This window comes from Rattus norvegicus, chromosome 9 (assembly GCF_036323735.1).
Source record: "Rattus norvegicus strain BN/NHsdMcwi chromosome 9, GRCr8, whole genome shotgun sequence".
Classification (NCBI taxonomy): Eukaryota; Metazoa; Chordata; class Mammalia; order Rodentia; family Muridae; genus Rattus; species Rattus norvegicus.
The window spans coordinates 46472340-46484020 of NC_086027.1; the positions used below are offsets into that span (position 1 = coordinate 46472340).

Consider the following 11681-nt stretch of genomic DNA (forward strand, 5'->3'; position numbering starts at 1 on the left):
GCTCTGAGAACACGTGGGTCTCTTCAGCTGTTGACCAGTTGATATAGGAACTTTGAGTTCTAGAGCTGGGGATGCAGACTTCACGTTGGGCGGTTTGGAAACGCAGCGTTGGCAATATTGGGTTTGAGAACCACACTGGACTGGGCTGTGTTTGGGTAGCACCTATTGGTGACCCTGAGCAGTGTTGAGTTCACCTACCTGTCAGGATCATTTTTGTTCAAGCTTTGGCCTCAGGCGTTCGCTCGCTCAGCTGTCACACACCTCCTGCAGGCTGCCTTCTGCTGCACGGCTTCATTTGAGCTCAGACCACACTGCTGAAAGTCAGCGAAGCAAGACCAGGCAGAAACCCTTATTGGATCTGACACTGGAACAGTAGGAAACAACAGGAGATTGCCCCACAGCCAGCTCTGAGGGAGCAAAGCAGCCTGCTTAAATCATCTTGAAGGGCAGTTTGGGACCAATCACAGCAACTTGTTTGGGCCAATCCTGGTTTCCCAGGCTTCTATTCTGGACCAATCACAGGCTTGCCCCAGGGCCATAGAAGTCACTCCTTTAGGGAAAAGGCTCCCTACTTGGCCAAAGCAGAACTAATTCACTACACTGTGACTGCAGAAAGTGTGGCATAAACTGTTTCCGACAGCTCTGCCTAGGACTGGGGCCCCAGCAAGCCAAGGTGATCCGCTGTAATCTGCCTTGTTGTCTCAAGGCTTCAGCGGGGTATCTAAGATGGCCAGTTCTGGCGAACACAAACTGTTAAGATCCACAGTCCTTTTGCTCACAGGCAGCTTAAAAGACAAGAGAAGGTGCCGCCGATGCTAATTGGGGGGTGGGGGGGAGGTGTCGAATTGTCCCATCCTAGTGTCTGCTCATTTACAGGAAACGAACATCAGAAGTAGTGCTTGCTATAGAAACGTGTAGAACGTTAAAGTCAACAGTGATGATGACTTTAACAGACTTGAACTGTGCTTGCCACCTGCCCTGTGCCCAGGGAGGGGCGGGCTCCTCTTCTCTGTCTCAACCAGGACTTGGAATCACAACGCAAGGGAAGTTTTGTCATGGAGTCTTGTCATGGAGAGGTATTTAGAAGTAGAGCTGTGAGGTGTGTTCTACAGAAACCTTTCTACCTATCTTGACCGAACCACTGGATGCTTGTGCTAATAGAGTATGAAGGACCAGGGCAAGGTACTTGGCATGTGTTTGAGCACACTTCCCAGTGTACGGTGCTGGTTTGGAAGATTGTAGTGCCAGTGGAGGGTGAGGATCGCTGTGGGCAAACTGTGAGGTTTTATTTATTTATTTATTTATTTATTTATTTATTTATTTATTTATTTATTTATTTATTTATTTTTAGGAGCTGGGGACCGAACCCAGGGCCTTGTGCTTGCTAGGCAAGCGCTCTACCACTGAGCTAAGTCCCCAGCCCCCATTTTTGTGATTTTATGTGTGTAGAGGGGTATGTCCATGTGAGTTCGAGTTCGAGGCATTGGAGCTGGAGTTTCAGGTAGCTGTCAGCTGGCTGGCATGGGTGCTGGGAAACCAAACTTGGAGCCTCTTCTACAAGAAGCAGGAAGCCCTCTTAAGCCGAGTCTGCTTTCTCTTCTTGCCATCACTGTGACCAATTTTACTTTACTCATAAGGTCAGTCACTGGTTGGTTGGTCCCGTGTCTGAGCAGAATATGGCCGGTGGTTCCTGTGGGGGAGGAGAGCTATTCACATCGTGGCTGACGTGGAAGCAAAGAGGAAGAGGGTGCAGAGCCTCAGCTGGTGCTCTCTTTCCTTCCCTTCAGACCACGGCCCCCTGGAGGGCGTTGCACCCACTTGGAGGGCGTGTCTTTCCTCCTCAATTAATTTTCTCTGTAAACGCCCTCCCAGACACATTCAAAAGTATACTTCAGCAGTCTTGTAGGGGATTCTAAATCCAGTCAAGGTGGCGGTTCTCAACCTTTCCGATGCTGCGACCCTTTAATATAGTTCCTCATTTTATGGTGACCCTCAAGCGTACAATTATTTTCTTGTTACCTCAGAACTGTAATTTTGCTCGGTTTTGAATAGTAATGTAAATCTCTGATATGCAGGACATCTGATGATATTCGACCCCTGTAGGGGTTGAGACCCACAGGTTGTGGGTGTATGTATGTATATATGTATATGTGTGTGTGTATATGCATGCATGTGTATGTGTGTTTATATATGTGTATATGTGTGTATGCATGTATATGTGTATATGTATATGTGTATGTGTATGAATGTGTGTGTGTGTGTGTGTGTGTGTGTGTGTGTGTCTGTGTGTTCTGGCATCTGGTGGGTAGAGGCTAAAGATGCTGTTAGGCATCTTACAATACACAGGAGTGCCCGGCCACCCACTAAGGAATTATTCAGCTCAAAGTCTCATTCGTTCAGAGGCTAAGGCTCTGGTATAGGATCTACACTAGACAAACTCATCAAGACGTCTGCTTCTTCATGGCCACTTTTCCTGAGTAGCCACTGGTGTGGCTGCTGCCTGCATCTGGGTGGGGCCTGAATATTTGTAGACTCATTTGTAACCATGACCACTTGTTCCCCCTATTGACTGGTGGGAGGTCATGGAGGCCAGCACAGTAGGAACATTAGGAACACACACTTGGGGAGTCTGAACTGAATAGCTGAATAGCAGGGGTCCACCTGCCTGCTCATAAACAGGTTCATACATGTGTATACATGCATGCGTCACTTACTGATGAGAATACAGTCTGAGAGATGTGTTAGGTACCACCACCAGTAATTGACTACCATAGAACTTAACTCCACAGAGCATACTTACCCACACTAAGTTGGTATGACTTCTCTAGGTGGGAAAGCATATGTCTTATGTGGTGCTAGAGATTGAACCCAGAGGCTTATGCATGGTAGGCAAGTGATCTAACATACACACACACACACACAAATACCACATATACACACATATACATAGGTATACACACATGTATGCACACACATATACAAACACATACACACATAGACTCACACACATACACCACATATACACACATACATACAGGTATGCACACATGTATGCACATATACATATATACACACAGTAGACTCACACACATAAGCCGCATGCACACACATGTATACACACTCACATGCATACACACTAACACAAATAAACTGCATATATACACATACACACATGTATACACTCACACATAGACTCACACATATACACCACATGTCCACACACACATGTACATACATACACAGACACAGACACAGACACACACACACACACTGAGCTATACTCCTAGCCTCTAAAAGATATGACCTCATGGGACTGCTGTCCTATACAACAATCTGTTATTGACTGAAATGCCATAGCAATTTCCATGGACCCTGCTGTGATAGACCACTACCAAAAGCAAGCTGGGGAGGAAAGGGTTACTTCACTCACAGCGAAATATATCAGCATATCATCAAAAGCAGTGAGGGCAGGAACCTGGAGGCAGGAGCTGATAAGGAGGCCAGGGAGGGGTGCTGCTTACTGGATTGCTCCCCATGGTTTGCTCAGCCTGCTTTCTTATAGAACCAAAGACCACCAGCCCAGGGACGGCTCCATCAATCACTAATTGAGAAAAATGCCCTACAGCTGGATCTTATGGAGGCATTTTCTCAATTGAGGTTCTCTTCTTTCACATAACTGTAGCTTGTGTCAAGTTGACAGAAAACTAGCCAGCGCAGACTCCCATGTGACTCATTGGAGAAGATATTACCGTTTTGAGTACAGTCTAGTCTGGTTTAATATCTCTACTAAGACTTACAAGCCTGGAGCTGCTTTCTGATGGAGAAGTATCAACAGACAAGCGGCCAGCCTCCCCACCTCCGGGATCAATGGTGCGGCTGTTTCGCTGAGGTTTCTGGAGGCTCCCTGTGTTTTCTCACTTCCATCGATCCTTCCAGAATGCCTAGGTCTGCTGGCTGAGATGGCTCAAGGGGCAGCAGCCGGCATCCCAGCCTGCATCTGCTGCAGAGGCTCTCTCTGACAGTCTGGTTGGTAGCCAGGGCAAGGAGATTGGAGAACTGAACCCACACGTGGTCTAAACAGCCTTCCGAATGAGATACCCACTGAGCACTGGACCCTCTTCTAATGGAGGTGCCACCTAGCGGGTGGCTGAATGTGCTGCAGAACACCTAGCCATCCCATCAACGTGTCAGGTCCCAGACTTCCTTCATGTTTGTCTTCTGTCCTCTGGGAGACTCTTGTCCCCCTAAGGGTCCCATGAAACTTGCTGGTTCCTGCAGTTTAGCTGGTTGGAAGCAGTGGCCCAGCTGGGTTGTTCTGTAAAATAGCAAGTGCCCAGGTTTCTCTGCTCAGTAAGGGCCCCCTAGCACTTGGAGATTCTCTGCTGTTCCCAGCGGGGGGAATTGGGTGAGGTCCTGCTGGGGCGTCCCTGCTGTCTCTCTGCAGTCTTCCATTTCCTGTTGTTCTGCACAGCAGGACTGTCTGAATCGGCGTTTGTGGGCATGAAGAGACACTGTGACCACAGCAAGTCTTATAAAAAAAAAAAAAGGTGTTGAATTGGGGGTTGGTTTACAGTTCAGTCTGTTATCAGCTTGGTGGCAGGCCAGGAGGCATGGTGGCACACAGGCAGACATGACGCAGAAGTAGCTGAGACTTCTACATCTGGATCAGCAGGCAATAGCAAGAGACTCTGGGCTTGGAGTGGGATTTTGAAACCTCAGAGCTCACCCACAAGGGACACACTGCTTCCCAATCCTTTCAAATAGCACCACTCCCTGTGGCCAAGTATTCAAATCTGTGAGCCTCTGGGGGCTGTTCTTATTCAAACTACTACCAGAGCCCTGACTCTCTTCAAACTCCCTCGCCATCTGACTTCTGCCAATAGGAAGTGCTGGCTGAGATTGGGAGGTCAAAAGAGGGAAAAGCAGCTTCCTTCCTTTGGACAACTTGGGGGGGCTCTCCAGAAACAAAGGGTCATAGCCACCTGTGTATAGTGAGGCAGGAGAGCGGCAACCCCGTAACAGTATACATGGCTACAGTTTCTCTTGAAGTCTACAGCTCAAGGCTGAATTCATGTCTCACCCCAGCAAGAAGGGACTGTACCAGTGGGAAAATGGATGTGCTCGGGCCACAAAATAACTCCTCATGCTGGGACTTCATGCCTGGCACCCCAGTTATAAGGGAAGGGTGAGGATGGGGATGGGATGTGAGTCAGAGGAGTCAGATGGGACCTGTTGTGTTTTATAAAAAGATAGGGAAGCCAGGTTGTGTTTGGTGGAGCCATGGTAAGGTGTGGGGAAAGGGGTGCCTCTGTGGGCCCATGCTGAAGCATCCCTTCCCCCTGAGGTACCAGCCACACAATGACCAGTATAGTATAGAATAGAGTTTATTTAGAACATGGATGGGGAGGGGAGTTGGGAGGGCAGAAGAGAGAGAGAGAGAGAGAGAGAGAGAGAGAGAGAGAGAGAGAGAGGGAGAGGGAGAGAGAGAGCAAGAGCGAGAGAGCTGTCCATTAGCACATGGAACACATGGAGAGGCGGGAGGGGAATGAGGAAAGAGGGAGAGGAGGGTAAGGGAACAGGAGGAGAAGAGAGAGTGAGGAGGGGGCAAGCAGACACTTTTTTAGTAAGTCAGGCACACCAGGCTGTTGCCAGGTAACTGTGGGGCGGGGCCTAGAAGGAATGCCAACAGCGCCCACTGACGGGATACTGCCAGAATACAAGGTCACAAGCCAAGGTGGGCTCAGCCCCTACTTAACATCTATGGGAGAGGGGCTGGAGAGATGGCTCAGCGGTTAAGAGCACTGGCTCCTCTCCCAGAGGTCCTGAGTTCAATTCCCAGAAACCACATGGTGGCTCATCATCTAAAATGGGGTCTGAGCTTTGCGCAGTGGCAGTATCGTAGCCAATGAGGTTTATCTGAGGCATGATTATTGCTAATTAAAATGGGGTCTGATGCCCTCTTCTGGCACACAGGTCTATGTGTAGATAGAACACTCATATGCATAAAATAAAAACCTTTAAAAAAATTAATGGGAGCTGGAGAGGTGGCTCAGCAGTTAAGAGCACAGACTGCTCTTCCAGAGGTTCTGAGTTCAATTCCCAGAAACCTCATGGTAGCTCACAACCATGCAGATCTGATGCCCTCTTCTGGTGTGTGTGGAGACAGCTACAATGTACTCATACACATAAAATTGATGATGATGATGATGATGATGATGATGATGATGATGATGATGATCTATGGGAGAGGCATCACTCGAGGCTCCAAGTCCAATGGTGTGGAGCCTCTGGAGCAGAATGTGTTAAGCAAGGCAGGGAAGTGCTCTTGGGTCCTTAGGAAGGCCAGGACACACTGGGGCTTTTCTCTGCTGGTTTGGTCCCCAGAGCATATAAGGTTAGGTTGGGCCACCGTGGGGTTTGGGGGCATGTGATCTGTAGGTAGGGAGGTGTGTGAACTGGTGGGGTAGGTGGTGGCAGGGCAGACCCTGGCTGACAGTGGTCCCTGGTGGTGTGGTCAGCGTGCTTGTAGCTCTAGCAGGCAGCAAGGACACTGTGAGGTCCCTGGCTAATTCCTCACACATGGACAGAACATGGGGGTTCTTAGTTAAAGTCCCCAAAGGGGTAGAGTGATGGAGAAGCACCAAGGTCATCTGTCAGAGACTTGTCCACGTAGGGACTGAAGACAAGACTGCCCCCCAGAGGACACTGTGTGGTTCCTTGCCAAGTAGGAAAGTCAGCCCACCTCGGAAACTGGAGTTTTACTGGCCACTAAGTTCAACTTTGCCATGCTCAAGTCGCAAGCAACCTGACATATTAGACAGAGGTGGCCCTGCACAAGATGCCAACCCAGAAGACCAGAAAGCCGAGAGTTCGAGTCCATAGGGCTCCCCGCATACTCCCACCTTTGCCAGTCTTCCAGGGGTGGGGACAGAGCTCGGGCATGAGATGAAGATCAGGAGTGGGGGAACAGGAGGGGAGGGAGCTACAGAGGGCAGAAGGGAAGAGAGGACAAACTTGGAGAGGAGGCAGCTGACTCCCCACCAGCATCCGTAGATGCTATTCATGGAGCTGGCCCCCACTCAGGCAAGCGTTTAGTGAGCACTCTGTGCTAGACACAGTGGCCAGTGTCCCTCACTATGGCAGTCTTTCCCCGACAGCTTACTGGTATGGGCCTGGCCTCCCCATATCACAAAGAAGACAGAGACAGGGGTTGGGAGGGGTAGCCCATCAGAGCCAACCCCTTCATCCTCTCTCTCTGCTGCCCGACTATGCCCTGAGAGCTTGGTCATCACTGGACCAAAGGGAGGAGGTGACAGCTGTAATGTGTCCAGCCTCACAGGTACTGCCTGTCTGAGACCTCATGATTCTAGCTGTTCCTCTGACCTAGAGTTGGACCCAGTCTTAGTCCACTACTGGTCCTGCCCAGGCCTGCTCTGACCCTCAGCATCCTCATTCTGACAGCACCTACTGTGTGCCAGACACTACGCTGGGCTGGAGACACTGTAGAAAGTAGGGCCCGGGGTCCTTTGGAGCTCAGATGAGATGTACCAGCCTGGTCATGTGTACACTCATGGCTTCAGTCCAGCCTCTGGGCTCCCATTTCTGAACTGTAGCCCACCCCAACCCAGATTTCCTGTCCCTTTCCTGAAAGTCCCATTGTAGAAGTTCAGCATGGTGGGGTCTCCCATTACCAAGACAAGGGGTATAGGTGTGCACCCCTTGCCTGTGGGCCCACAGTTGTCTCCATCTTCACCTTCGCCAAGAGGGGGTCCCTGTTCGTCTTATTTCCCCTCTACTGGTGGGGCTTCCTGTCCTTTGTCCCTCTCTGGGTGAGCCAACAGATGGCATTGAGTTTTAGAGTCTGGCTTGGAAGCTGCTGTGTTCTCTCTCCTCTCTGTGTCCTAGAGAACTCTCAAGCCTGTATATTTGCAGGCACAAAGTACTGCTCAGTATATCTATACATCTATATCTATATTTATATCTATACCTATCTATCTATATCTATCTGTGATTTTATATCTGTAATATATTGGTTTTCGGCCTTCCCAGCATCCTTTGTATTTCTTCCTTCCACTCATGCCTGATGTGACCATACCCACATCCAACCTTTGCCTTTAGAGACTGGTTGGGACTCACTCTTTAGAGATAGGAACCGCCCAACTAGTGCGCTGTGTTGGGGGCATTCTCTGGGAATACTGAGAAAAAAAATATTCTTTCTCTTTGACAGGATTTGAAGTTAAGTCCCTACCTTGAAGCCCAGGAAGAAAAAAAAGCCAAAAGAGGAGCCATCAAGTGGTAGACAACAACCCTAGAGCCATCGTTTGAGCCCGGAGCTGGTTGTCTTGAAGCCCATCTCTGGGATCTTCATTTCCTCATACAGTAATTACCAAACACTGCTCTTTGCTTCATGTGTTTGTTTTCTGAGACAGTCTCACGTATCCCAAGCTGACTTCAGACTCCCTATGTAGCCATGGATTACTTTGGACATCTAGATTATTTTTCCTTATGTGTATGTGTGACTGTGTGTGTAAGGGTCCACAATTCTCCAAAGAATGACACCCCAGACTCAAATGGTGTGTAAACGCAGAGAGTGTTTTATTCTGCAGAAGTCCAGCACGCTGGGGTCTCCCCTTACCAGGACAGAGAGACAATCGAGTGAGCTCACAGTCTTGTTTTAAAGCACATTGGAATTCTGGCGTAGATGAGCTTTATCTTACTCCATCTCTAGAACCATTATCAGAGCGTGAAGGATGGACCCTGGGTGTTTTGTTTTGTTTGTCCTATTAGTAATTGACTTGCTTGGGCTTGCCTGAACCTGCCCAGTTCTTAGACCTAGTCTTCCTAACTGCCCATTTGAAGTCTGTCACAGAATAAGCCTAGCCTTCTCAGGTCTATATGCCCAGGAGTACACATGCCCACATTGACCAGAGGAGGGCGTTAGATCCCCTGGAGCTGGAGTTTCTAGGAGGTTGGGTGCTGCCTTAAGTGGGCTCTGGGAACCGAACACAGATCCTCTGCAAGACTAGCATATACTCCTGCGAGACACCTCTATGGCTCATTCTTTGAATTCCTGGTCTGTATCTTCTGAGCACTGGGACTACAGGTGTGTACCACTGTGTGATGCTTTGGTACAGGGCCCTGTGCATGCTAAGCAAGCACTCTGAGGGCCAAGTTACATCCCAGCTCCTCAAATACTCCAGTTACTAGGGCTAGAGACTCCACTTCACAACACATTCCTGCCTCAGGCTTTTCTGATTGCTGTTCCCCCTCCCAATACCCAGTACCCTCTTGACATCTTGACTCCAGATGTCTCCTCAGTGAGTCCTGCCCGGACCGGAATTCCACATGATACTCCAATAGATCTTTCATTCCCAGTGTTTTCCTCCTTGGTGCTTGCGTACTGTACAGAACACTTCCTCATTTTGCCAAGTCTGTTTTGGACTGTTGCCTCCAGGGAACAGGTCAGCACCTGCATTGTCCACCCCAGGCCTTTGGTACCTTGCGCAGGGATAGGCTGACTGTCGGTGACTCCAATGTTGGATTCTGACAACCGTCACGGTGGTTTGAAGATCGCAGAAGGAGCCAGCCATTTGAGAAGCACCCAAGAAGGGCACACAGCAAGTGGCTGCTGTGAGCTGCAGAGCAATCGGTTCTTCTCCTACTCAGCTTGGGTTCTTTTGCATGGATGATGGTCACTTTCAATCTTCCCAGCCTCCTTCACAGTGCTTGGCAGTTTTCAGTACCCCAGAGATTCCCCTAGAGGGCGCAAGAGAATGCTGGGGCTGCACCACATAAATCAGAATGACTTGCAGGCTGCAGGTCAGCGAATCCTACAATGGCTGGCTGGGAACAAAAAGTCCAAGATTCCCCATAGCTGCTTAGTCCACAGGGCTGGGTGTCTCCGCTGGTCTTCGGTATGAGTAGGCTCTAATGCTAGTGAAGGAACAGACAAGCTAGCAGGCTTAGGGCAAGCAGGCAAAGAGCAAAAGCTTCCGTCTTCCCCGTCCCTGTATATATAGGCTTCCAGCAGAAGGTGTGGCCCAGATTAAAGGTTTGTCTTCCTGCCTCAAAATCCGGATCAAAGACGTGTGTGGTGTGTCTTCCTACCTCAAAGGTCCAGACTAGAAGTAGATCTGCCCTCTTCAAACCCAGCAAAAAATCTCACAGGTGTGCCCTTCATTTCTGGATGGTAGTTCATTCCCGATATAGTCAAGTTGAGGACCAGGAATAGTCATCATGGCCAGAGTTTGTTTTAATATTCACAACAGCCTGGTAGAGCGCTTGCCTAGCAAGTGCAAGGCCCTGGGTTCGGTCCCCAGCTCCGAAAAAAAAAGAAAAAAAAATATTCACAACAGCCCCAAGCCCAGAAGGAGAGCTGAATCACTCTGTGTGTGTGTGTGTGTGTGTGTGTGTGTGTGTGTGTGTGTGTGTGTGTGTGTGTGTTGATGGGGTTGGGGGGAGGATCCAGGAGGGCAGCGGTGGAGGAGGCTTTTCCTTGTGGCTGGGCGGGGAGGAGGTGGTACAGGGGAAGGTGGTGGCATTAAGTATGGCCTCTCTGGAGGGCTGAGACTCCATCCCCTCCCCTCCCAGGACACCTGCCAGAGGTTTCCCTGTTGAGGCCTGATGTTCCTTTAGCTATGGAGACAAATCTGGCCTGCCCGACTTCAGCCACCTGCACAAACAGACCTCTCTAGCCAGTGTGAGGTGTAGGGAGGTTTCCTGCAGGAAGCCACACAACCTCTCCTAGACGCACGTCTGGAGGTTGGGGGCATGGGTTTAATTTCTTCTCAGGCTCTGAGTCCACAGTGAGTGTTTACTGGAACTCCCTAGATGCGCGCTTCATACAACTTAACATGCCGAGCCCCCAAGCATCTGGTAGCTTTTCCCTCTGAAGTTCAAAGGACGCACCTCCCTTCTGCCACCTGATGGGACACATCCTCATATCTGCAACAATCTGCATCCTCTCCTCAGTGAAGTGGACACCCTGGGGGCTGCAGCCGCCACACAGTTTCCAGTCGCAAGCTTCCGGTACAGGAAGTGGCACGGAGTGCAGGGCTTGTGGCTTGCAAAATTCTCTTTCTCCAAGTACTAGAAAGTCCACCCTAGGAGGGGAATGCCGTCCAGCCCCCATTCTCAAAACTCCCCGCCTCCCCGATTCTTTCAAGTAGCTCGGGGGTGGGGTAGGGCTCCCGGCTGTTTATTTTGTGTGTATTTGCTGGGAGCACAGTGTTTTTGGGGGGAGGGACGGGCATGCATGCGGAGCTCAGACAACTTGTGAAGTTGCTTTTTTCTCCCTCCACCTTTCTGTGGCTTCTGGGGATGTCACTGGGTTTGACCTGCAAGTGTCTTTACCCACTGAGCTGTCTTGCTGGTATTCTTCTTTGTTTTAATTACATTTTAAAATTACGTGTGTATGTATGCATATGTACGCGTGAGTGCACACCGTGGTACATGTGTGGGGGTCAGACAACCACTTTCAGGGGACGACTCTCTCCTTCCACCTTGTGGCTCATGGGGTTCAAACTTAGGAGGTCAGGCGTTGCAGCAGGCACTCCGCCATCTTGCCTGATTCCCTCTCGTTTTCCCTGGCTACCCTGGAATGCTCTGTATAGACCAGGCTGGGCCCGAAATTGCAGAGATCTGCCTGCCTCTGCTTCCTGAGTGCTGGGATTAAAGCAGTG

General features: G+C 49.8%; 1 protein-coding gene and 1 pseudogene across 2 annotated transcripts in view; both read left to right on the plus strand.

Moving 5' to 3' along the window:
* The window catches only part of C9h2orf92 (similar to human chromosome 2 open reading frame 92), a 41182-nt gene extending 32786 nt beyond the window's left edge, over positions 1–8396 (plus strand). For both annotated transcript variants that reach the window (XM_008767046.3, XM_063268115.1), the window contains one exon: positions 8228–8396. The gene's annotated coding sequence lies outside the window, so the exon portion shown is untranslated. The remainder of the gene's footprint in view (positions 1–8227) is intronic.
* On the plus strand, positions 5877–6006 carry LOC120094966 (U4 spliceosomal RNA; annotated as a pseudogene).
* Positions 8397–11681: the final 3285 nt, after the last annotated feature.